This window comes from Theropithecus gelada, chromosome 7a (assembly GCF_003255815.1).
Source record: "Theropithecus gelada isolate Dixy chromosome 7a, Tgel_1.0, whole genome shotgun sequence".
In the NCBI taxonomy this organism is placed as follows: domain Eukaryota; kingdom Metazoa; phylum Chordata; class Mammalia; order Primates; family Cercopithecidae; genus Theropithecus; species Theropithecus gelada.
Genome location: NC_037674.1, coordinates 30,401,673 through 30,429,670, shown reverse-complemented (window position 1 = coordinate 30,429,670; position 27,998 = coordinate 30,401,673). Strand labels below are relative to the sequence as shown.

Sequence of the window (27,998 nt, the reverse complement as noted above, 5' to 3'; positions counted from 1 at the left end):
ATTTTATTTTTTTGAATATGTAAAACATTTACATGTTTCAAAACTAAAAACTGTATAAAAATATACTCGGAAATATTCTCATTTCTATCTCTTCCAAACTTCCCCTCATTTTTGTTAGTTTCTGTTCGTAAAAATAAGATATATTTTGTATTTATGTAACATATTAATATATATGTGTATATACATACATTCAAACATATGCACATATATATTTATATGCTTCTTCTTTATTTCTTATATAAAACATGGCACAGAGTGAGGAGAGGGTCATGTTCTCCATTTCTACCCAGAACTCAGCCGTACTTGTTTCTTGAGGACTGGAAGGTTTGGACATATGGAGAATCAGCCAATGTAAATGAATAGTGGTGTTCTTCTGGGGTGGCTGCACAGGAGCTAATGTGGAAAAGGGGTGGAGTCAAAGCAGGACGGATCAACATGGCTCAGGGACTGGAGCGCCAAACTTGACTGGTTATCTTGAAGAGGGCTGTTATCTGACTCTCAGACCTGGAGTTTAATCTCTGCAAAGATAGAAACTGTGTTTGCCTCTGTATCCCCAGCTCTTAGCACAGTATATCTTTTGAATGAATAACAGAATAAAAGGAGGCATATGCTATGATTTTTGTGGTATAAAAAGTATGTAATTTTATTTTATGATCTATAAGCTAGTGAGGGCCAGGACATTTGGGATACAATGGTCTTAGATAGGGTTCTCTAGGAACTGACTCAAGGGCAGGGTTTGTGTGCAAGTGATTTATTGTACCAGTTCTCCCAGGGGAGACTGGCAGGGGAGTAGGGAAAGAAAGACAGGGAAGGAGTGGGAACCAATTAAGGATATGATTTCATGCGAGGTCCCACAGGGGGAAGCTTCAACTTGATCTCACTGGGAACCATACAGGTTAAGTTAATCCTGGTGATGGGAGTGTCACTAGCTCTTACTCTTACTCCCAGACAAAGGAGATGGACCTTCATAGTCTACATTTGTCAATAATCGGTCAAGGGCTGCTTCAGGGGGAAAGTAAATTTCCAGGTACTTCTGGCTGTATTTGAGTACAGGTAAGTGTCTAATATTGTCTGCTACAAATCATAGCTCTAGTTTAAAAGGGAGTTATTTTCCTAAGCAACATTTTATAAGAAGAGTCATAAACATTGAATTTAACCAACTATAAATGATAGCTCTATATTTAGTAAAACTTTCTAAAGCATGTTTAAACCACATGTCCAAGTAACCACATAAATGTGTATTTCAGAGGATGCCTATCATTGTGTGCCATACAAAGTCCTTTCTAATTCCTGCTTTATTTCTTCTGCAGTAAGTCAGCGTTCACCTTCATTAAGGACATCATATTCATAAGACGTTCTCTCTGAGGAGAATTTTATTTTGCAGGGGAATTAGGACAACTTAGTAGGTTTTGAAAAACAGAGATTTCTGTTTGGTTGTCCTATTCTCATTGCTGATTTCCCTGCAGAAAAGAGGCAGCTAAGATTGCACACTGGTTCTTCAGATTGCCTTGGTAACAGCCTTTCCATTTCCTTGAGCTGCCATCCCATTAGCAGTGATAGCTTCACCTTTTTCCGAAGCAGTTTCCCCCTGCAAACCAACATAATAGAGCTTACCTCTCCCAGTGAAACTTGTTCTTTCAAATAGTCCTCTTGGGAGGCCATTTATTCCAAGTAATTTAGAAACTCACCCTTTGGACTCGTATAAAATGTCATAGGTAGGGTTTTCTGGAAGCAGATGCTTCCAGCAGAGTTTGGGGTAACAGATGAATTATTAGGGCTCAGCACCTGTGAAGGGAAGGGGAAGCAGGATTGGGCAGAAGGAGAGGTTAAACTGTGATGCCAGTCTGACCAAGCTTCGGCCAACCTGGGGCAGGCAGCTTGGGCAAGTATTGCTTGTTAGGGTACCTTGCTTTGGACCAAATGGCTGTGCCTGTATAGCCTCCTTGCCCAGTCACTGGAAGTTGGCTGTCCTGGAATGGCATGACCTCGGGTGAGACAGCTCTCTACAGCTGAACTAGACCCTGAAGCAGCTGACAGCTGGAAACTGTCTTGCTGATCACAGTCTCCATGCTGGACACCAAATCCTTCTATGAAGGGGGATTTGGGTTAGGGGACACATGTTCATGCCTAGCATGTAGAACCAGTTATAAATTCAATGAAAAACTCAACCTTACTACAATACTGTTAGGTGGCATGCTCAGTTTTACAGAATGTTAGAACTGAGAGGCTTATAGAGATTTTCTGGCCTAACCCTCACCCGACCCTCATCTTTCACAGTTGCCTGACTTTTCCGTCAGGACCACTGCACTGAAAGCTAGAAGGTGGCATGATGCCTTCCTGTATTCCAGCCTCCTCAGCCCTCCACCATCCTCTCCTCACCTGTAAGGGGCCCAAGTGGCTTCACAGGCTCACAGGTATTCTTCTGATTTAGAATGGTATTAGAAGGGACAACACCTTAAGGGAAACTGAGAAGGAAGGCAAAAATTGGGAGGAAAAGACTTCCCTGGGGTTTTAACCATAACGTGTGAGTATTATCCAGAAAAGCCGAGATCACCCCCCAAAAGCTGACTAGTAAATGGAGGGCTACAAAGGCTTCATCAAAAGGTCTTCTGACTTTCTACCTGTTGAATCTCTTGAAAAAACGATGTAGAGATTTGATTGGGAACTTAAGAAAAAAAGTCTTAAAGGGCCTCCTTGACTGGTATTAACGGCCAGATCTATGGCCAGATGACCTCCGACCTCCATTCTCTCAATGGAGAAACTGTGTGGTGATTCCTTCATTCATTCATCAAGAGTTTTATTGAGTGCCTTCTATGTGCTAGGCCCCATGCCAAGCTCAGGGCAGAGAGTAGAGAGCTGTAATAAGGCACAAAGTTGTTCACAGCCAAAGTTGGCTGAAGACTTCAACCAGTGCTCCCAGCTGTTTCCCTCTGATTTTGACATGTCTTTCTAGGCTGTGCTAAAGCTATTAATTTACATGAAGGTGTTCTAAAGCTGTGGCAGTTTTATTTTATTTTTTAAGCATTTCACTTCTGCTCTAACATCAGCGTGAGTGAAGCAGAAGGCTGGCTTTCATTGTCAGTTTTCCTCCCTCTTTTTCCCCCCCTGTTTCTGCTTCTCTCTCCTTCCTTTGCTATTGGGGTTCATAAGCCAGGGTTCTTAGGAATGACTGTAGTGTGGGCCCTCTGGAGAAGGAAGGGGCAGTGAAAGAAAAAAGAGAATTGAGGGAAGCCTTGGGGCTCCCATCAGGAAACGGGTGAACTGATGAAGTCCACTAAATCCATTCATAGTAATAGCTAACATTTGTTTAACACTAACCATGTGCTCACCACATATATTAACTCTCAGGACAGCTTACTGTTGGAACGGACAGTTAAGGAGGAGTTTATGCTCACTCAGGCTGAGGGTGAGCCTGGGGAAGGGAGAGAAATTTAACCAAAGTTTGGTTAATAGATGTTTTGCTTCTATTGCTTATAGGGAACAAAACAGTTCAGCTAATCATGTGTAAGACAAAATTTGGATATTTGGAGTGTCCATGTCTGGCTAAGGCACATGGGGAAGCGTGTTTCTCTTTAGAAGAGAACACAAAAGAGTGGGGAGATGTCTTTAATCACCCCTGTTTTCCAGGAGCACAGGTCTCAGGTAAAATTCAACACTCCAGTTTCTACAGTAGTAGAAATGGGAACAACTTTATATAATAATACTATTTACTGTAACTAACAAATCTTCCAATAGTTCAAACACATTTGAAGTTGATTTATCACTTATTTAAAGTCCAGCATGGGTGTCCCTGATTGATTAGTGGTTCTCCTTCAAATATTGATTCAGAAACTCAGGATCCTTGTATTCTGTGGTTCCACCATTTTCAGCATGAGCTTGTTAAGGTCATCTTGCTTATGTGCATCAAATTGGTGAAAGGGGTAACAGCATGGAGGATCAGGTGTTCATGGGCCAGGCCTGGAAATGGCACCCATCATTTCTGTTCACATTTTATTGGCTAGGACACGGTCACTGGACCACACCAAAGTGTGAGGAAAGCTGGGAAATAAGGCCCAGCTGTGTGCTCAGGAAAAAGAAATGAGTTTGGTGAACAGGTGGCCAATTCCTCACACGACCTCAATGTCTATCATTTACACTGCAAATTTAATGGTTAAATAAATAATAGGTCAATATGCAGCTTTTAAAAAAGAGACAAAGTTTTGTGTACTGATATAGAATAATTTCTAAAATGCTTTAAATATGAAAAATTAGTACAGAAGAGTTTTATAGCAAGTTAGGGTATGTTCTCCCCCACACACAAACCAGATCACACCCTAAGAAAAAGATTCACAAGCATCCTATGCATAGGGTACCTCTGGAAGAATTCACAAGAAACTTGCATCAGTGATTGCCTTTTCATTTATTAAGGATTAAGTATTTGTTCTTCTGACACATGGACACAGAGAAGGGAACAAAACACACTGGGACCTGTCAGTGGGGGGTGGGGAAGGGGAGGAGGAGAGCATTAGGACAAATAGCTAATGCATGAGGGTCTTAAAACCTAGATAATGGGTTGATAGGTGCAGCAGACCACCAAGGCACATGTATACCTATGTAACAAACCTACACATTCTGCACATGCATCCCGTAACTTTAAAATAAAATAAAAAGAAAAAAAGAAAAAAAAGTATTAGTTCTTCTGAAATTGTTCCATTTTCTCCTGAGAATTACTAGGCATAGTTTCCATTATGGGTTTTTCTTTTTATCTTTATGACTCAGGTCTCATAGCTTTGCATTAATTCCTAGGTTTTCTTCTGACACCCTCTTGGTTTTTAGTAGCGAGTGCTTTTAATCAGGTTATGAAGTCTTTTGCTAAACATTCTTTAGTCTTTGTGAGATATCTCTAGTAAGCAGTATTGAAATGACGGACCTGTCAAGAAACAAAATCTGGGCAGTGAAATCCCATTCTTTGGCATTAAATAGACTCTTACTGGCTAGCCAGCTTAAAATAGCCCCCAAATCACTCTTCACTCAGTTACCTTGTTTGATTTTCATTGTAATACTTAATGCTAAAAAAATGTGTTTTGTAATTAACCATCTCCCCCAGCAGAGTGTAAGATACATGTGTAAGTGGACCTGCTCTGTCCATTGTAACGGTGTCATGTGCTTAGGAGAATGCCATGCATCTGATGGTAGCTCAATAAGAGCTGCATGTGTGTATGAATCTCCTTAGCTTGTTGTTTACTTTATATTTATCTTTCTTTCTAAGCTCACACTCATATTGCATTTTAAATTAACCAGTTTGCTACTCAGGATTTCAAGGCACTTTGTCCATAGCTTTATCATGGCGATGACCACATTGTACTGCAATTGTTAGTTTACGTGTTTGTCTTTCGAATGTGAGCTTCTCAAGGGTGGCAATCTCACCTAGTCAATCATTGTATCTTCGGTTCTTGGTACACAATAGATAAATGAAAGCCCTAAGGAAATGTTATGGATTTCTTAAAATTATAATAAATAATGACTTTGAAGAATCTCCATACTTCTAATTGTTTGCATGAGAATCTTTATTGCCTGTTGATTTGTTATTTGGCGTTAAATAAAGGAGTGTATTAGTCTGTTCTCATACTGCTAATAAAGACATACCTAAGACTGGGTAATTTATAAAGGAAAGAGGTTTAATGGACTCGCAGTTCCACATGGCTGGGGAGGTCTCACAATCCTGGCTGAAGGTGAATGAGGAGCAAAATTATGTCTTACATGGCTGCAGGCAAGAGGGCGTGTGTAGGGGAACTCCCCTTCATATAACCATTAGATCTCATGAGACTTATTCACTATCATGAGAACAGCATGGGAAAGATCTGCCCTCATGTTTCAGTTACCTCCCACTGGGTCCCTCCCACAACATGTGGGAATTATGGGAACTACAATTAAAGATGAGATTTGGGTGGGGACACAGCCAAATATCATTTTGCCCCGGTCCCTCCCAAGTCTCATGCCCTCACATTTCAAAACCAATCATGCCTTCCCAACAGTCCCCCAAAGTCTTAACTCATTTCAGCATTAACTCAAAACTTGACAGCACAAGTCTCATCTGAGACAAGGCAAGTCCCTTCCGCCTGTGAGCCTGTAAAACCAAAAGCAAGTTAGTTACTTCCTAGATACAATGGGGTACAGGCATTGTGCAAATATGCTCATTCCAAATGAGAGAAATTGGCCAAAACAAAGGGGCCACAGACCCCATGCATCCAATAGGGCAGTCATTAAACCTTAAAGTTCCAAAATGATCATCTTTGACTCTATGTCTCAAGTCATGCTGATGCAGGAGGTGGGCTCCCATGGCCTTGGGCAGCTCTGTCCCTGTGACTTTGCAGGGTACAGAAATCCTGGCTGCTTTCACAGGCTGGTGTTGAGTGTCTGCGGCTTTTGCAGGCACGTGGTTCAAGCCGTTGGTGGATCCAACATTCTGGGGTCTGGAGGACGGTGGCCCTCTTCTCACGGTTCCACTAAGCGGTGCCCCAGTGGGAACTTTGTGTGGGGACTACAACCCTGCATTTCCCTTCTGCACTGCCTTAGCAGAGGTTCTCCACAAGGAGGAGTAAAAAAGGTACTTTTCAAGAATACAGAGATAGTTAAATGCAGATTATGTTAAGAAAACAAACTAGAGAGGGAAAAAAAGCTTCAGAGAACCAAGAAAGTGGAATTAAAAGTGAAGAAGCTTGTTGATGAATCTAGATGAGGGAATTCTAGTACTTAATTTGAATCTAAGGAGGACACAGACAATAGCTGTTTAGTGGAAAAACTTTGGAATAGTCCACAAAAGTTCCAGTGATGTAAATCCACTGTGAGAGTGTGGTTGAATCCTCTGTGCCCTCAGCATAGCAACATGTGAAAACAAGGTGAATTCAATTCTTCACCTGAAGTGTGAGATGGTTATTCAATATTCAAACTCAAGAAGAATGTGTTTTGATAAAAAACCAGAGGGGTACTACTCATAGGGAAGAAATATGTTTTTGGTTTTTAGTCTGATCTCAACTCTTTCATCTAGCTGCGGAGGTCAACTAATAAAAATTCCAATATGTGTTTGGAGAAAAATTCTGGATTTCTTTAAGCACCGCTAAGCTGCCCTTGGCGGGGGGGTTGGGGTTGGGGGTTGAGGTTATTTCCAAAAAATTTCATTGATTCAGCAGAATAAAGTATAATTTTAATGATTATTTTCTAGACTTGCAGCATTCCTGAGAATTGTAAAACATCAGTTAATTTTTTTAACTGCAATAACATTTTAATTTTACTGAATTAGATAAGACAACAGAAGATTAAGTTAATTTTGAAAACCTTACATAAACTATAAAAACTGTGCTTATGCTAGTAGCTATTATTATAATTATGATTACTTTTGTTCTGCTGGTAAACTGGAGGAAGGCAGTAGGGAGTTAGGAGAAACAGACATTCTCTTTCAGTTGAGTTAAACAGACTTGTTTCAACCTCACGTCTGACTAAAGAACATGGTTGGTTCCTGAATTGGTGGCTACTGACCCACTGAAGCGATTCCTGCAGAGCCTCTGGACTGTAAGCTGTCATATCATGGATGATAGCCAGGATATTGGGTCTATTGCAAAGTGACTCAGTGGGCCAGAGAACCATTAATATATTTATCACCACTGGCATTAGTTATATGTCACTATTGAGAAACTGCAGAGTGTTATTATTGATTCTTTTGTTTGTTTAATCAAATGTTGTCTTTTAAAATTTTATTTGTACTCATGTGTTTGTTTTCTTCATAGGTAAACACTTGTTTCTGAAAAATCTTCCAAATTTTACATAATTTGTAAACTAGGTAATAAAAATGAAATCTAATTAGAAAAAAGGTGAAAGATATAGAGAGACATTTCACCAAAGAGAATATGCAGTTGGCAAATAAGCATGTGGGGAGATGTTCAACATCATTAGCCATTGGGGAAATACAAATTAAAACTACAATGAGATATTATTACACAGCTATCAGAATAGCTGATATAAAAAATAGTGTCCACGGGGAGGGGAACAACACACACCAGGGCCTGTCAGGAGTGAGGGGTGGGAGAGCATCGGGACAAATAGCTAATGCTTTTGGAGCTTAAAACCTAGGTGATGGGTTGATAGTTGCAGCAAAGCACCATGACACATGTATACCTATGTAACAAACCTGAAGGTTCTGCACATGTATCCCAGAACTTATGTCAAAATGCTAGAGAAGATGTGGAGAAACTGGATCACTTATTGTTGATAGGAATGTAAAATGGTGCAATACACTTAATTTAGAGTCAGGTAAAAATTTGTATATGAATGTTTATAGCAACGATTGATTAAAAATTATTTTTAAATTTTCGTTTGTGGTAAAGTTCACACAGCATAAAATTTATGATCTTAACCGTTTTTAGGTGTGTAGTTCAGTAGTGTTAAGTATAACCATACTGTTGTGCAACTAATCTTTATGGGATTCATCCTACAAAACTGAAACTCTATCAAACAACAATTCCCTATTTCCCCCTCTTCTCCAATCCCTGGCAAACTCCATTCTTGTTGTTTACATGAATTTGACTACTTCGGATACTTCATATAATGAAATCATACAGTATTTGTATTTTTATGACAAGCTTACTTCACTTAGCGCAGTGTTCTCAAGGTTCAGACACACTGTAGGATTTGTCAGTTTCTTTCCTTTTTAAGGATAATCTTCCATTGTATGTACATAACACATTTTGCTTATCCGTTCATCTGTTGATGCACACTTGGGTTGCTTCCACCTCTTGGCTGTTGTCAACAATGCTGCCATGAACATGCATATACAAATATCTCTTCCAGTCTCAGAGGTAAAATTGCTAGGTCATATGGTCATTCTATTTATAATTTTTTGAGGAACTGCCATACTGTTTTCCATAGCAGCTGCACCATTTTACGTTTCTGCCAACAGTGCACAAGGGTTCCAGTTTCTCCACATCCTTATTATTAAGTAAAAAATACTTATTGTTTTTTGTTCTTTTGTTAGTGACTATCTAATGGGTGTGAGGTGGTATCTCTTTGTGGTTTTGACTTGCATTTACCTAATGATTCGTGATGTTGAGCATCTTTTCATGGTCTTATTGGCCCTTTGTATATCATCTTTGGAGAAGTGCCTATTTAAGACCTTTGCTCATTTTAAAATTGGGTTGATTTTATTGTTACTGAATTGTAAGAGTTCTGTATATATTCTGGATATTAACCTTTTATCAGATATATTATTTGCAAATATTTTGTTTTATTTCATAGGTTACCTTTTTGTTCTATTATATTCCTTGATGCACAGAAATCTTAAATTTTGGTGTAGTTCAATTTATCTATTTTTACTTTAGCAAAAGTAAAAGAAAACTTCGCCAAATTCAATGACATGAGTTTCCCCCTCTGTTTTTTTTCTTTCTAAGAGTTTTATAGTTTTAGCTCTTACATTTAGGTCTTTGATCCATTTGGAGTTAACTTTTTATATGTGGTGTAAGGTAAGAATTCAACTTCACCTTTTTTTTTTTTCTTTTTTTTTTTTTTGCATGTGGCTATCTAGTATTCCTAACATCATTTGTTGAAGAGGCTGTCTTTTCCCAGTGAATGGTCATTTTGAGATACTCCTGGTTCATTGAGAAGTGATGTTTGCTTGAAACCTAGATATTTTCATAAGATTCTGGATCTTATTTAAACTTTCTGTTATGAATAGCTTCTCAGACACTGCTCCAGCAGGGGAAGGGGAGGTCACTAACTTGTTGCTATCAGGTACAGGTAAAATTTCTAACCCACCTGGCCTCTGTTGACACCAAAGGTACGGGACTCTTTTGTAACTGCTGGACGGGAGTGAGAGTTCTAGCTCTCCATGTGGTCTGCACTGACACTTTGGTGAGGGTGATCTCATTACTGGTGGGTGTTGGTGAAAGTCCTGATTCTCTGCCAGGCCTCCTCTGACACCTCCCCACCAGGAAGGGAAGTATGTCTCCTTGCTGCTTAGTGAGTTGGAAGTCTAGGCTCCTCATATGGTTTCCACGAATATTGTGGGGAGGCCTCATTACCGGCTGTCAGGAAAGATAGTCTCAGCTCCCTCGCTGGATACCACTCTGTCAGAGATGCTGGGACAACTTATTACAGCCTTGTTAGGTTAGAAGTCTAGGCTGCCTACTTGGCCTGTGCTGGCATGGGTGGGGTAGGACCATAGCTTTTATTTAAAAAATTTTTAAAATTTTTCCATAAGTTTTTGGGGTACAGGCAGTATTCAGTTACATGAGTAAGTTCTTTAGTGGTGATTTGTGAGATTTTGGTGCAGCCGTCACCTGAGCAGTATTCACTGTACCATATTTGTAGTCTTTTATTCCTCATCCCCTCCCACTCTTCCCCGCAAGTCCCCCAAAGTCCATTGTATCATTCTTATGCCTTTGCGTCCTCATAGCTTAGCTCCCACATATCAATGAGAACATAAGATGTTTGGTTTTCCATTCCTGAGTTAGTTGACTTAGTGTAATAGTCTCTAATCTCATCCAGGTCACTGCAGATGCTGTTAATTCATTCCTTTTTATGGCTGTGATATATCTATATGTATATCTATATATATCTCTATATCTATATAACAGTTTCTTTATCCACTTGTTAATTGTTGGGTATTTGGGTTGGTTCCACAATTTTGCAACTGTGAATTGTGCTGCTATAAACATGCATGTGCAAGTATCTTTTTTGAATAATGACTTCTTTTCCTCTGAGTACACTGCATCCATGCCACATCTACGTTTTTTAAATTTTTTTTGAGTATGGCCATTCTTGCAGGAGTAAGATGGTATCACATTGTAGTTTTGATTTGAATTTCCCTGATCCATTAGTGATGTTGAGCAGTTTTTCATATGTTTTTTTGGCCATTTCTATATCTTCTTTTGGTAATTGTCTATCCATGTCCTTAGCCCACTTTTTGATGGGATTGTTGGTTTTTTCTTAATGATTTGTTTGAGTTTGCTGTAGATTCTGGAGATGTATAGATTGTAAAAATTTTCTCCCACTCTGTGGGTTTCTGTTTACTCTGCTGACTGTTCCTTTTGCCAGGTAAAAGCTCTTTAGTTTAATTAGGTCCCAGCTATTAATCTTTGTTTTTATTGCATTTGCTTTTGGGTTCTTGGTCATGAAATCCTTGCCTAAGCCGATGTCTAGAATGGTTTTTCCAATGTTATCTTCTGGAATTTTTATAGTTTCTGATCTTAGGTTTAAGATCTTAATCCATCTTGAGCTGATTTTTGTATTAGGTGAGAGATTAGGATCCAGTTTCATTCTCCTACATGTGGTTTGCCAATTATCCCAGCACCATTTGTTGAAAAGGTGTCCTTTCCCCATTTGATGTTTTTGTTTGCTTTGTTGAAGATCAGTTGCTGTAGGTATTTGGGTTTATTTCTGGGTTCTCTATCCTGTTCCATTGGTCTATATGCCTATTTTTATACCAGTACCATGCTGTTATGGTGACTATGGCCTTATAGTATAGTTTGAAGTCAAGTAGTGTGATGCCTCCAGATTTGTTCTTTTTGCTTTGGCTATGTGGACTCTTTTTTGGTTCCATATGAATTTTAGAATTGTTTTTTTCTAAGTCTGTGAAGAATGATGGTGATATTTTGGTGGGGATTCATTGAATTTGTAGATTGCTTTTGGCAGTATTGCCCATCCATTAGCATGGGATGTGTTTCCATTTGTTTGTGTCATCTGTCATTTCAGCAGTGTTTTGTAGTTTTTCTTGTAGAGGTCTTTTGACTCTTTTGTTAGGTACATTCCTAAGTCTTTGATTTTTTTTGCAGCTATTGTGAATAGGGTTGAGATCTTGATTTAATTCTCTGCTTAGTCGTTGTTGGTATATAGAAGAGCTACTGATTTATGTACATTAATCTTGTATCCGGAAAGTTTGCTGAATTCTTTTGTCAGTTCTAGGAGCTTTCTGGAGGAGTCCTTAGGGTTTTCAAGGTAAATGATCATATTGTCAGCAAACAGCGACAGTTTGATTTCCTCTTTACCGATTTGAATGCCCTTTATTTGTTTCTCTTGTCTGAATGCTGTGGCTAGGACTTCCAGTACTATGATGAAGAGGAGTGATGAGAGTGTGTATCCTTGTCTTGTTCCAGTCCTTAGAGGGAATGCTTTCAAGTTTTGCCCATTCAATATTATGTTGGCTGTGGGTTTGTCATAGATGGCTTTTATTACATTAAGGTATGTCCCTCGTATGCCGATTTTGCAGAAGGTTTTAATCATAAAGGGATGCTGGATTTTGTTGAATGCCTTTTCTGCATCTATTGAGGTGATCATATGATTTTTGTTTTTAATTCTGTTTATGTGGTGTATCACATTTATTGACTTGTGTATATTAAACCATCCCTGCATCCCTGATATGAAACCCACTTGATCATGGTAGATTATCTTTTTGATATGTTGTTGGATTTGGTTAGCTAGTATTTTGTTAAGGATTTTAGCATCTATGTTAATCAAGGTACTGGTCTGTAGTTTTCTTTTTTGGTTGTGTACTTTTCTGGTTTTTGTATTAGGGTGATGCTGGCTTCATAGAATTAATTAGGGAGGGCTTCTTCTTTCTCTATCCTGTGGAATAGTGTCAAAAGGATTGGGACTAATTCTTCTTTGAATGTCTGGTAGAATTCTGCTGTGAATCCGTCTGGTCCTTAACTTTTGTGTTGTTGTTGTTGGTAATTTTTAAATTAGCATTTCAATCTCATTGCTTGTTATTGATCTATTCAGGGTATCTGATTCTTCCTGATTTAAGCTAGGAGGGCTGTATTTTTCCAGGAATTTATCCATCTCTTCTGGGTTTTCTAGTTTATGTGCATAAAGGTGTTCATAGCAGCCTTGAATGATCTTTTGTATTTCAGTGGCGTCAGTTGTAATATTTAATCTATCTTGAGTTGATTTTTGTATTAGGTGAGAGAATAGGATCCAGTTTTCATTCTCCTACATGTGGTTTGCCAGTTATCCCAGCACCATTGTGTCCTGTTTTGTTTCTTACGTTATTGGGATTTTCTCTCTCCTTTTCTTGGTTAATCTTGCTAATGGTCTATCAATTTTATTTATCTTTTCAAAGAACCAGCTGTAGTTTCATTTATCTTTTGTATCTTTTTTTTTGTTTCAGTTTCATTTAGTTCTGCTCTGATGTTGGTGATTTCCTTTCTTCTGCTGTGTTTGGGTTTGGTTTCTTTTTGTTTCTCCAGTTCCTTGGGGTGTGACCTTAGATTGTCTATTTATGCCCTTTCAGACTTTTTGATGTAGGCATTTAGGGCTATGAACTTTCCCCTTAGCATCCGCCTTTGCTGTGTCCCAGCGGTTTTGATAGGTTGTGTCATTATTGCCATTCAGTTTGAAGAATTTTTAAATTTCCATGTTGATTTCATTTTTTACCCAATGCTCATTCAGGAGCAGGTTATTTATTTTCCATGTATTTACATGGTTTATTTTCCATGTATTTACAACTCCTTTTGGAGTTGATTTCCAGTTTTATTCTCCTGTGATAAGAGTGTGCATGATATAATTTCAATTTTCTTAAATTTACTGAGGCTCATTTTTATGGCCTATCATATGGCCTATCTTGCAGAAAGTTCCAGGAGCATAGCTTTTTTTTTTTTTTTTTTTTTTTTTTTCTTTTTTCCCTGTGGTGTTTGGTTGGAATAGAGCAATTATCGTCTAAAAGTTTTCTGTGTCACTAAACTGACTCCTGTTCTTTTGGCTACAGAGAGCAGGCTATTGTTAGAGGTTTTTTTTCTTTTTCTTTTTTCTTTTTTTTTTTTTGGTTTGTACCCATTGACATTTCTGGGTGACTAGATTCTTTAGCTCCAATTCTGGGATATATATGATCCAAAACAACCCAGGGAACCCACCACTCTATCATTCTTTGGCTTCCAAGGTCCTTATCTTATCCATCTTCCCTAATTTGCAGTCTGCTTATACTTCTTTTTTTATATAATATCCTTGGTATTTTGTTGTACTTAGTGCAAGGAATAGGAAAATGTACATCTACTCCATGTTTTGGGAAGTGGAAGTGGCCACCTTCACTTTCTGATGGTAATAACTTTTTTTTCACTGTATCCACTTAACTCTTAGCATAGTGATCAGAACTATGTTTGTGAAATTATATTTTGTATTATTTCAGATTGTGCTGTGCAACGGGGAATGGATAATGCTGGGTAACTAGGCCCAAATAACACAAAAATTTCAGGGGGAGCATTCTGACTCCAAGGGCTAGTTGGCTGCGGCATCTCTAGATCCTGGACACATAACATCTCATTATAGAACAGGCACCACATGGTTTGAATAAGAGTTTGATGTTTAACAAGAAAGGTAGTTATGAACTGGGATATTTGAAATATACTGTGTGGAAAACTGAGTGAATACAAGCCTTCTTCTTAGACGGCAGGCCCCAAGAGCCTGAGACATTTCAAGGGAAAAATAGCATACCCTCTAATCAGAATGGGAGGGCATGGAGCTAGAAGATTGTTCAAAGACAGACCAAAATTGCATGGATAAAGCACAACACTTAGAACACGTAAAATAAAAAAAAATGCCTGTCTGAGAGCATATTGAAGAAAGCATTCCTACAGCCAGATACTCTCTAGGTCTAGTGGCATGAAGGTTTCTAATGATTACAGCTATTGCTTTTGGCGTATCTCCACTCTACTGATTTCTAGACAAATAATTGGACTCTATTTTGAACCCTAACCTATGTACTGAATGTTGTTTTTGAAACCATCTTTACTGAGGTATTACACATGTTTAAAGAATACCACTTGACAAGTTTTGACATATATATCCACCCATGAAAGCATCACCATAATTAAGATATTGTATACATCCATTACCCCCAACTATCTCCTTATATCCCTTTAATTCCATCCTCTTGTTTTTCCTCTCCACTTCCCCATACCCCCAATAAGCATTGATCTGCTTTCTGTTACCATAGACTAGTTTGCATTTTCCAGAATTTTATAAAAATGACATTACAGAGTATGTATTCTTTTTTTTTTTTTGGCCTGGTTTCTTGTACTCAGCATGATTATTTCGAGATCTATCCATGTTGTTTTGTATAATAATAGTTTATCATTTTTTATTGGTCAGAATATTCCATTTTATGGATATACCACAATTTTATTATCCATTCATTTGTTGATTGACATTTGAGTTGTTTACAATCTATGGCTTTTGTGAATACAGCTGCTATGAACAGTCTCACACAAGTCTTTGTATGGACACATGCTTTTATTTCTCTTGGGAAAAAACCTAAAAGTGGAATGAACAACTTATGTGGTAGGTATATGTTTAACTTCTAAGGAAACTGTTTTTCTAAGTGGTTGTATCATTTGTTTTCCCATTAGTAGCGTATGGGAATTCCAGTTGCTCCGTAACTTAGTCAGCACTTGACACAATCAGTATTCTTAATTTTAGACATTCTAATAAATGTGTAATGGTATCTTATAGTCTTAAGTTTGCATTTCCTTAATGACTAATGATGTTGAACATATTTTTATGTGCTTGTCATCCACATACATATTTTTATGAAATGTTTGTGCCGATCTTTTGACCATTTAAATAATTAGATTTTTTTTCTTACTATTGAGTTTTGGGTTTTGAAATACATTATAGATGTGAGTCCCTGATTAGATACAAATAATTTGCAAATATTGTTTTGAAAATGTTTTCTTCCAGTCTTTGGTGTGTCTTTTCATTCTCTTGAAAATATCTTCTGAAGAACAGAAACTCTAAATTTTTATGTATTTCAGTTTGACTTTTTGTCTTTTTTTGAGACAGGGTTTCACTCCTGTTGCTCAGGCTGGAGCACAGTGGCGCAATTTCGGCTCACTGAAACCTCTGCCGCCTGGCTCAAGTGATCCTCCCACCTCAGCCTCCCAAGTAGCTGGGACTACAGGCATGTGCCACTGTGCCTGGATAATTTTTCTCTTTTTTGTAGAGACGGAGTTTCGCCATGTTGCCCAGGCTGGTCTAGAACACCTGGGCTCAATCCATCTGCTTGCCTTGGCCTCCCAAAGAGCTAGGATTACAGGCATGAGACATTGCACCCAGCCTATGATTTTTAAATAAATGTTTCTGTTTGTATCATATCTAAGAATCATTGCCTAACTCAAGGTCAAAAGGTATTTGCCTATGTTTTCTTCTAGAAGTTTTATAGTTATAGGTTTACATTTTAGGTCCATGACCCATATCGAGTTAATTTTTGAATATGATGAGAGGTGTGGATCAAAGTTTATTATTATTAATTTTTTTGCAAATAGTCATCCAATTGTTATAGCACCATTTCTTGAAATGACCCCTTTTCTCATTGCATTGCCTTTGAGCTCTTGTGAAAAATTAGTCATCCATCTATATGTGGGTCTATTTTTCAGACTCTCCATTCTGTTTCACAGGTCTTTTTGTCAATCACAGCACTAATACAACACAATATACAATATAGGTAATTCTATAATAAATCTTGAAGGCAAGTAATGGAAACCCTTTAACTTTATTCTTTTTCTACAGTAGAAATTGACAAGCTGATTCTAAAATTTTTATTAGAATGTAACGGACTGAGAATAGGCTTGTTTTGAGAAAGAACAAAATTGGAGGACATCTTAATAATAATATTTTTTTTGATCCTTGACCACAGTATTTTTTTCTAGTTGTTTTGGTACTTAATTTTTCTCAGCTATTTTTATAATTTTAGTGTACAGGTCTTATGTGTGATTTGTCAGATTTGTCGTAAGTATTTCATGTTTTTTGATGCTATTTTAAATGGCATTGGTTCTTAATATTTCAACTTCCAATTTGTTGGTGATATATAGAAATGTAATGGATTTTTATATATTTACCTTGTACTCTTTAACCTTACAGGACTATTGGTCTGTAGGTTTCTTTCTTTCTTTTTTTTAGTATAGAATTTGTATGGCATAGCCCTGGTATTAGGGTAATATCGCTAATCATTAAGGACATGTGGGCTGAAAAACTACTTTTTGGGTACTATGCTAACTACCTGGTGCAATATACTCATGTAACAAACTTACACATGTACCCACTCTATCAAAAATAACAGTTGAAATTCAGAAGGAAAAAAAATCAACTGGGAAGTTTTTCTTCCTATTCCTTTTACTGGAAGAGTTTTCATAGAATTGATATCTTTTTTTTATTAAACTTTTGGTAAAATTCACTAATGAAAAGATAAGAGGCTGGATTTTCTTTGTGAAATGTTTTAAACTTCAATTTCTTTATTACAGGGCTATTCATGTTATATATTTCTTCTTGAGTGAGCTGTGGTAGTTTGTGTCTTTCAAGGAATTTGTCCATTTAATTTTCATGGTCGAATTTATTGGCATAAATTTTAAAACTCCCCTGTTATTCTTTTAATTGTTATAGAATTGGTAGTAGTTACCTTTCATATTTCTGCTCCTAGTAACTTCTATTTTCTCTCTTTGATCACTTTGGCTAGAAGCCTATTGTTTTATTGATTTTCTCAAAGAATCAACCTTGATTTCATTGACTTTTCTCTACTGTGTTTCTGCTTTGTATTTCACTGATTTCTGCTGTGCCTTTCTTTAAAAATTTTTATTTATAAACTTATCAATAAATTTAGGGTATACCACATGATGTTATGAGACAGTAATGTTACAGATAGTAAAAAAAGGGTACTATGGTGAAGCAAATAAAAATACCCATCATCTCACATAGTGATACTTTTAATTTTTGTGGTAAGAGCAGCTAAAAATCTAATCATTTAGCAAGAATCTCAAATAAAGTACACTTTTATTACCTATAGTTCTTATGTTGTACCTTAGATTTCTATCTTGTTTATCCTATATATCTGCTACTTTATATGCTCTGACCTGCATTTCTTCATTTAGGCCCATTGCACCTCTTTCCCTCTCACCTCTGGCAATCATCATTTTGTTCTCTATCTCTGTATATTTGAAAAAAGAATTTTTGGCTCCATATCTAAGTGACATCATGCAACACTTTTCTTTTTGTGTCTGGCTTATTTTGCTTAGAATAGCATCCTCCAAGCTCATCTGTGGGGCAATATTTTGTTCTTTTATAGGGATATATATATATATATATATGGATATTATATATAGGGATATCTATATGGAGATATATATATGGATATTATATATATGATATCTATATGGAGATATAGATGGATATTATATATGGATATATATGTGTGTGTATGTATGTGTATATATATTCACACATATATATATGAATAAAGAAATTGTGATATATGTCTATTGAGAAACAGGTTGTTTCCATTTCTTAGCTATTGTGAATAATGCTGCTATAAACATGAGAGTGCAAATATCTTTACAAGGTGATTTCATTTCCTTTGGATATACCCAGAAGTTGGATGGCTGCATATATGGTAGTCCTATTTTTAATTTCCTTAGCAAACCTCCATACTGTTTTCCATCATGGCTGTACCAATCTACATTTCCACCAACAGTGTGTAAGAGTCCCCTTTTCTTCATACATTTGCCAACGTTTGCTATGTTTTGTCTTTTTGGTAATAGCCATCCTAATGGGTGTGAGATGGCCTATCATAGTGATTTTGATTTCCATTTCTTTGATGATTAATGATATTGTCTGGTCTGATCTTTAGTATTTCATTTTTCTGCCTAATTAGAGTTTAATTTGCTCTTTTCTTTCCAGTTTTTTAAGGTGAAAGCTGAAGTAATTGATTTAGATCTTTCTTCTTTTCTAACGTTGGTATTTAGTGCTATACAATTCCCAGTAATTATTGCTTTGTCTGCCTCCTACACATTTTAATATGTAGTATTTTTATTTGTATTTAGTTAAAAATATTTTCTGATTTCGCTTTTAATTTTTGTTTGGCCAATGATGGGTTATTTAGAAGTGTGTTATTTAATTTCCAAATATATATAGATTTCCCAGATATTTTTCTTTTCTGTTTTTTGAGACTAGGTCTTACTTTGTCACCCAGGCTGCAGTAGATTGGCATGATAATGACTCACTGTAGCCTCCAACTGCTGGGTTCAAGCAATCTTCCCACTGGAGCCTTCTGAGTAGCTGGGACTACAGTTGAATACTACCACGCCTGGCCAATATTTTTTATTTTTATTTTTTGTAGAAAGAGGTCTTGTTAAGTTTTCCAGGCAGGTCAGGAACTCCTGGCCTCAAGCCATTCTCCCCCTCAGGCTCCCAAGGCGCTGGTATTACAGATGTGAGCCACTCTGCCTGGCCCAGATACTTTTCTGTTTTTGATTTTTAATTTAAGTTCACTGTGGTCAGATAACCTATATTCTATGACTTAAATGTTTTTAACTTTATTGGGCTTTGTTTTATGGCCCAACTTGTGGTTTATCTTGGTAAATGTTCCTGCACACTTGAGAAGATGGTGTATTCTGCTGTTGTTGGGTAGAGAGTGTTCTATAAATGTCAATCAGGTCAAGTTTAGTTGATCGTGTTTAAGTCTACCACATCCTTGCTGATTTTCTGTCTGCTTGTTAAATTATTGAGGGTAGGGTATTGAATCTCTGGCTGTAATTATGGGTTTGTCCATTTCTCCTTTTAGTTCATTTATTTTGCATCTCTATTATTAGTTGTATAAACATTTAGAATATTCATGTTCTCTTAATGAATTGACCATTAATGGTCAGTTGGTTATTGACCAATTGGTTAATCGTTCAGTTATCACTGGTCTTAATGAATTGGTCTTAGTGATAATTGGTCAATTATTACTGATCTTAATGAATTGATCAATTATCATACCATTTATCATAACTGAATTGACCATTTATCATAATGTAATGGTCCTCTTTATCCTTGTTAATATTCTTTGTACTAAAATAGACTTTGTCTGATATTCAGTATAACTACTACAGTTTTATTTTAAGTAGCGTTAGCATCATGCATCTTTTTATATACTTTTTTTTTGTATCTTTCTATTTGAAGTGTATTTCTTGCAGATAGCGTAAAGTGGGTCTCTCTTTCTCTTTAAAGTCTAATTTGACTTCTTTGCCAATAACTTGGAAAAGGAAAAAAATCTAACTCAACAATATCTGTTTTTAACTTACAGTATTTAAACCATTTATATTTAAGGTGATTATTGATATAGTTGGGTTTAAATTGACCCTCACACTATTTGATTTCTATTTGTGTCACACATTCTTTGTTCTCTTCACTTTTTCTTCCTTCTTCGGGATTAACAGATTTTTTGTAGTTCCAATTTATCTTCCCTTTTCATTTATTATACATTTTTGTTGTGTTATTTTAGTAGTTGCTTTATAATTTGTAATATATCCTTAATTTTTCAGTTTATAATCAAGTGATATGATACCATTTTACCATATCATATATAGTATAAGAACTTACAAAATACATCCAGTTTCCCACCTAGTTTTTACACAGTGTTATCATGTATTTTACTTCTACGTATTTTATAAACCCTACAATACATTTCTGTTATTTTGCTTTACACAGTTATCTTTTAAAGAGATGAAGTAATATAAAAAGGTTTTTGTATTTACCTCATTCTTATGATTTCTGCTGCTTTTTATTCCTTCGTGTAGATCCAGATTTTCATCTGATGTCCTGCTTAAAGGACTCCTTAAGGTTTGTTGTATTGCAGCTATATAATAGAAATTCTTTCAGCTTTTGCTTGTCTGAAAATATTTTTATTTCACCTTCATTTTTGAGAGACAATTTTTTCACTGGGAAAGAATCCTAGGTTTTCTTTTTCAATTATTTAAAAAATGTCGTTCCACTATCTTCTAGGTTACATTTATTGCAATGAGAAATTTTCTGTAAAATTTCTTTGCCCATTGTACTAATTTTTTTTTCCTGCTAGCTGCTTTGCATTGAAAAATTTGATTAGATTGTACCCGGTGTAGTTTTCTTTGTTGTTTTTGCTTGGAGTTTGTTGAACTTTTTGAATCTGTGGGTTTTTTCAAATTTGGAAACTTGTGGTCACAATTTTTTCAAATATTCTTTCTGTCTCTCCTCTCCCTTTTGTTGATTCTAATTAAACAAATATTTGATCAAAAGTATCCCATAGTTCATTGATGTTTTGTTAATTTTCTCAGTTTGTGTTCTTTCTCTCTCTTGCTCATTCATTCTTGTTCTGATTCTCTGTTTTTCATTTTAGACAGTTTTTATTGCTATCCTTTTAAGTTCACTACTTTTTTCTGAATGAAAAAATTAATCTGCTATCAATCCTATTCAGTGTATTTTTCATTTCACACTTTATAGTTTTTATCTCTAGACATTCATTTTGGGTCTCTTTTATATCTTTAACATCTCTGTTATACTCAGTCTTTTCTCCAGCTTCTTAAATGTATAAAATGCAGTTATAACAAATGTTTTATTTTGCTTGTCTAATAATTCTATTACCTGTATCATTTTTGTTTTTATTTAGTCTTCTCATTATGGGATGTATTTTCCTACATCTTTGCATGACTGGTAATTTTTGATTGGATGCTAGACATTTTGAATTTTACCTTGTTATGTGCTGGATATTTTGGTATTCCTATAAATATTCTTGCATTTTGTTTTGAGATGTGGTTCAGTTATTTGAAAATAGTTTGATCTTCTTGAGACTTTTTTTAACTTTATTTTTAAAAGTTTTATTTTTAATTGAGAAATAATAATTGTGTATATTTATGGAGTATAATGTGATGTTCTGATACATGTATTCTTGAGACTTTAAAAAGGTTTTGTTAGGTAAGACCAGACCTGTATTTAGCCCAGGTTTAATTTTTCCCCCATTGAAATGAGACTTTTTTTGTACTCTGAATGATAGCTTGTAGTTTATGAAATGTTCTCACTCTGGCTTTTGGGAGCAGACACGATTTCCATTCCATTGTGAACTCCAAGCACTGTTGCTGCTACTTATTTTCCAGGTTGATTTTTACTCAATAGTTTTCTCACATATATGTGTTGATCAGTACTCAGGTGAAGTATTGAAGGAAATTCCCTGCATATTTCTGGTATCCTTTTTCTGTGCAACTCTCTCTTCTCTGGTACTGTCTTATGAACTCTACTTTCTCTGAATACCCCAGATTTTCCAGGTTTGTCTCTTCAATTTAGGGAGAAATGTGGGCTCTGAGTGAGCCCCTCCCTCTCTGTGCCATGGATTGGAAATGTTCTCCAAGTAGTAAGTTGTTTTCTGTCTCTTTGGAATTTACAGCGTTTTGCTTTCTGATATCCAATGTCTTCAGAGTTGCTTCATATACTTTGTCCAGTTTTTTAGCTGTCCAAGGTATAGAGTAAATCCAGTTCTTGTTATTCCATCTTGGCTGGAAGCAGTTCTTCTGTTTCATTTGATGCAAAAATTTTATGAATATCACTTGGTAAAAGCCTAGCCTGTTTAACAAGTTACTTTACACTGTTTACTGATAAGCATTTAATACTTAAGTTTATGCACATGGCTCCACTCACATTCAGTGTTTTGTAGATTTTCCTGACAGCTCTGTGAGACTGGCTGGGGCAAGTAGGAGTGATTCTTTGATAGATGAGGAAACTGAGGCAAAGAGAGGCTAGGTGACTTGCTCAAAAACTTACAGTTACTTTAATAATGGAGGCTAGGACCTAGGAATCCAGAATCAGGTTGTTGTGATCTTTGTGCTGTAACAGGCTGCCGTATTGCTGTTTCAAAAATAAAGTCATGCTCTGGGTCATTTAGGGATTTTGAAAAACTTTATTTTTTACTTCGTTAGAATATAAAACTTCTGTGGGTGAAGTTGAATCATCAAATGGGGTCAATTCCATTCTATGGGGAGGGGTGATTTATTCCATTCTCTCTCTTTATCTCTCTTTCTCTCTCTATATATGAATATGAAAACTAGCCAGGCGTGGTGGTGGGTTCCTGTAGTCCCAGCCACTCGGGAGGCTGAGGCAGGAGAATGGTGGGTAAACCCAGGAGGTGGAGCTTGCACTGAGCCGAGATCGCGCCATTGCATTCCAGCCTGGGTGACAGAGTGAGACTCCATCTAATATATATATATTATATATATAAAAAAATATGTATATGTATTTAATATATGTGTATATAATATATTTTATATATATATGTGAAGCCCTTCTTACATGTAGTGATTTGAGAAACTGGTAGGCTTGACATAGTTGGGGAAAAACTTATGTCTATTTTTCTGTTTATACTTTCTGTTTTTCTTGCCTAGTTCCTACCTCATTAAGCTCTAGAAATAGTTCAAATGTAGATCTCAGCTAAGGCCTCTTTGAAAAAATTTTACACCCCATTCTTTCTCTTTTTAAGTGTTGTAAGAAAATGTACTTTCAACTGGTGTAAAGAAAGCTATGACATCTTAAGAATTTTTCTATAAGAGTCTATGAAAACACTTATTCGAGAATGATTTCGGTTCTGTCCTTCCTGCGAGAGATGTAGAACAAAAGGAATATCAGGTCATTTTCACACCTTGAATTCAATTTGGGTCTATTTTATAATCTATTTTTATGGCTGTCATCCAGTTTTGTCCCTCTAGTTTAGGTTGTATCTAATACTATCTTGGCTTTGAGTTAGGCAGGATAGAAAGAGATTTGCTATTAACCTGGACTAACACAGACTCCTCTGACACTTAAGAGGTTGTATGAAAGGGATGGAAATGGATGTCTTGCTTTAATGTTGAATATGTGGGGACATACACACACATGTACACACACACACATTCTCTCTCTCAGAGTAAATTTAAACTCAGTTGGAGCCCTGGGGGCATGTAAACAAGCATAAGGAAATTTCCCATAGGTTTATAGGGTGGGGAGAGCTATCCCTCTCTCATGTGTTAGCAGAAGTGGCAGATGGCATCTTTCTCCCCTAATAATCACCAGATGGCATAAAGCTATGCCCTGTGGTGCAGGAAGCAGGAAACTGGGTTGATCATGTATTTTCTACACTTAAGCTCTTCTTATTTGATTGACATTTGTCTGTGCTACTGGTCATCTATTTATGTGAGAAGAACTTAAAGAAAGGGACCAAAACCTCATTGTGGTTGCAGAGTGTATTCATTTTAATTTAAGAAATGTAGCATGTTTTATGAGCTAATAACTTGCAAATCTGCTAAGCAGATTCACAGGTTTCTGTTCACTTGTATCCTGAGCCATGATATCTGTTTGCATCCTGTTGTAAACCTCCTTTATTTAGCATTTTTCAGATATAATGCTTAGAGAATTGAAGTTTAGGCTGGGCACAGTGGCTCATGCCTGTAATCCCAGCACTTTGGGAAGCCGAGGTGGGCGTATCACAAGGTCAGGAGTTCAAGACCAGCCTGGCCAACATGGTGAAACCCCATCTTTACTAAAAAAAAATACAAAAAAAATTAGCTGGGCGTGGTGGTATGTGCCTGTAATCCCAGCTACTCAGGAGGCTGAGGCAGGAGAATCATTTGAACCTGGGAGGCAGAAGTTGCAGTGAGCCGAGTTGTGCCACTGCACTCCAGCCTGGGGGACAAGGGACAGAGCGAGACTCCATTAAAAAAAAAAAAAAGAATTGAAGTTTAATCTTTTGAGCAGAAGTTTTACTGTAAAAATTAAAAATAAACCTTTAAAAATCTTTAGATATTGATGTTCAATTTTATTAAATATTATTATAAACATGATTTAACTTTTCCTGTTAGAGACATAAGTTGTAGTACAGGTGCAGTTGACATTGTGAAAACAAATGAGACTAAAAGCAGAATGGATCCTACTTAAACCTAAAGCAATCTTAGAATAAAAGTTGATGGTAGTTTTTTAAAAAGTTGTTAGTAGATCTCCTTTTTAATCAACAGATTGTAATGATTGAACGGAAATGAGGCAGTAAGTATTATAAGTAAAACCATTTTATCACAACATTAATCTGAAATGTTTAAGTGAGTTCCACAATCACTGGGGTCCTGAAAGGTAATTAGACATCAAGATGTATGTTTTCTTGTCTGTATTTGACTGGTGGAGTCACTCCTTTTGGATTAAATATATAGTATCTTTAATGTATAGAAATGAAATATACAATCTTGAGAGACTACTGTGCCCTGACAAGGCTTTTCAAACTGCCTTTGTTTAATGACTGTCCTTTTGTTTTATGTTTTCATATCCTGCTTAGTACTTTTGCCTCCCGGGCTGGCCACAGCCTTTTCTCTTCAGAAGGAACTCATTTGTTTTACAGCTGGATTGTTACAATTTCTTAGTGGTTATGAATTTTAATGCATATTAAGGGTGCTTTTTATATTTTAATGGCATTTGGTTACGTAGGTAAAAAAAATCCATTTAAGTTCAATAAATGATTTTGGGAAAAGTGCACATCCACAGGCAAAAGAATGAAGTTGGATCCTTACCTTATATCATATACAAAAATGAACTCAAAATGGATTGAAGACTTAAACATAAGAGTTAAAACTATAAAACTCTTACAAGAAATTATAGGGGAGAAGTTTAATGACGCTAGATTTGGTAATGACATCTTGAATATGACACCAAAACCATATACATTGGACTACATTAAAATAAAAAACTTGTGTGTATCAAAGGACACAATCAATACAGTAAAAACCACCCTATGAAATGAGAGAAAATATTTGCAAATCACATATCTAATGAAGGGTTAATATCCAAAATATATAAAGAACTACAACTCAACAACAATAAAAACCAAACAACCGAATTAAAAAATGGGCAAAGGTCTTGAATAGATATTTCTCCAAAGATGATACACAAATGGTCAACAAGTACATAAAAATGCCCTAATCACTAGGGAAAATCTAAATCGAAACCAAAACGAGGTATCTTTTCATACCTTGTAGGATAGCAGCTGCTGCTACTACTACGATGACGACGACGACGACGAAAAACCAAACCAACAAAACAAACAGAAAATAAGAAGTGTTGGAAAAGATGTGGAGAAACTGGAATACTTGTCTACTGTTATTGGGCATATAAAATAGTGCAGTCACCATAAAAAAAGAGTATGGGGGGGTCCTCAAAAACTTAAAATAGAATTATTATACTATCCAGCAATTCCACTTCAGGGAATATACCCAAAAGAATTGAAAACAGGAACTCAGAGATATTTATACACCCACATTCATAGCAGCAGCATTCATAAAAATTAAAAAGTAGAAGCAACCCAAATGACTGTTGATGGATGAACAGATATACAAAATATGGTATATACATGCAATAGAATATTATTCAACCTTACAAAGAAAAAAAATTCTGAGACCCGGTACAATATGGCTGAACCTTGACGATATAAAGCGAAATATCACAGAAAGACAAATACTATATAATTCTACTTATATGAGATGTCTTGAGTAGTCAAATTTATAGGGAGAGAAAGTAGAATGGGAGCTGCCAGAGGTTGGGAGGAGGGAAAAGTGAAGAATGGCTCTTTAATGGATGTAGAGTTTCAGTCTTAAAGATAAATAGAGTTGTGGAGATTGGTTGCACAACAATGTCAACATACTTAATATTATTAAACTGCACGTTTAAAAATGATTAAATGGTACATTTTGTGTTACATATATTTGACCACAATTAAAAAAAGAAACAAGGTGAAAAGATTTTGTCAACGAACTGCTCAGTAGTCTACCAATTGGGGATTGGATTAACATTTACTCCTGTGAAGATTCAGGCAAGGGCAGGGATGAGTTAGGGAGGCAAAAGGTTAATGATGTCAGACTATAGTAAATGGTGTAGCACTGGTATAAACAAAGTTCAATGGAAACAAAAAAGGAAAACTTAAGTTTTCCTGGAGGCATACGAGAGATCATCCTAGACAAGATGGTTTTATTTGAGCTGCTTTGAAAGATGAGTGGGAATATGACAGGTGGAAAAAGAACAAAAGGAAATAACAGGTAGAGGAAACAGAATGAGCACATGCCATAAAGTTATGAAAGACCATAATTTGGAAATAGTGGTGGCCAGAGCACAACTCTTTATGAAGACTGCTCATATTCCCATTGGTCCAGAGCTGAACTCTACTAAATGTGCAAATTAATTTTCTCTTCATAATTCATTTAAATTCTGTATTAGTTTCCTATTGCTGCTGTAACAAACCACCACAAATTTAGTGGCTTTGAACAACATAGATTTATCTTACGGTTCTGGAGGTCAGAAGTTCTGAAATCAAGGTGTCAGCAGGGCTGTGTTTCTTTTAGGGGCTCTAGGGGAGAATCAATTTCTTTCCCTTTTCTAGGTTCTATAGGTGGCCTGTATTCTTTGGCTTGTTGACCCCTTCTTTGCCTGGGTCTGATCTCTGCTTCTATCATCGTATCTCCTTCTCTCTCAGACCTGCTTGCCTCCCTCCTATAAGGATTTTTGAGATTACATCGGGCACACGTGGATAATATCTCAACGTCCTTCATTTAACCACATCGTCAAAGTCCCTTTTGCCATGTGAGGTAATATACTCATAGGATTTGGGAATTGAGATGTAAATACCTTTGGGAGCCTATTTTTCTGTCTTCTATAGATTCGATAGGAGTGAAATATCTTAGGTCTCAAAATATATAGGCTGAGTGAATTTGTATATCAAAAGAGTATGCAACGCAAATGATATTTTTCTTGCTATTCGTATTAGTTGATTTTCTGCAACTTAAATCATCACTCTTTCATTAGTATCCTGACTGACTCTCATAATAATCTCCAATCATTCATGGTTTCTCTGTTCGTGAGACCCGTATAACACCAATCCTTGCCCAGTCATAAAGCATTTAAGAAGTTCCTGTTGCCTTCTTTCCTTTCACCACCAAACTTTGGAAAGAGGATTCAATACTCACTCTCTTTGTTTCCTCAGCTCTCATTCACAGTTCCACACAGGAAAACCTAAATCTCTGGGATTTAGTTTTCTTACCTGGTCCAGGTTCCTTATTTTTGATATATTTCTCTCCAGCTTTAAACTACCATGATTCTATGATCTACTTCTCAGTCATGCAGCCTCAGAAGTGGGCCTAGTTCCCCTCAAGTCTCTTAGCCCCTAGTCAATTATTTTTCTCCTAGGATCTCAAGCTAACCTG

The 27,998-nt window shown here is 36.4% G+C and overlaps 1 long non-coding RNA gene across 1 annotated transcript; it reads right to left on the bottom strand.

Moving 5' to 3' along the window:
- Nucleotides 1-211: 211 nt before the first annotated feature.
- Nucleotides 212-27,998, bottom strand: LOC112627968. The gene is made up of 2 exons (XR_003120253.1): nt 27,836-27,998; nt 212-518 (listed from the first exon to the last, which is right to left on the bottom strand). It is a non-coding gene; the product is annotated as an uncharacterized LOC112627968 (long non-coding RNA).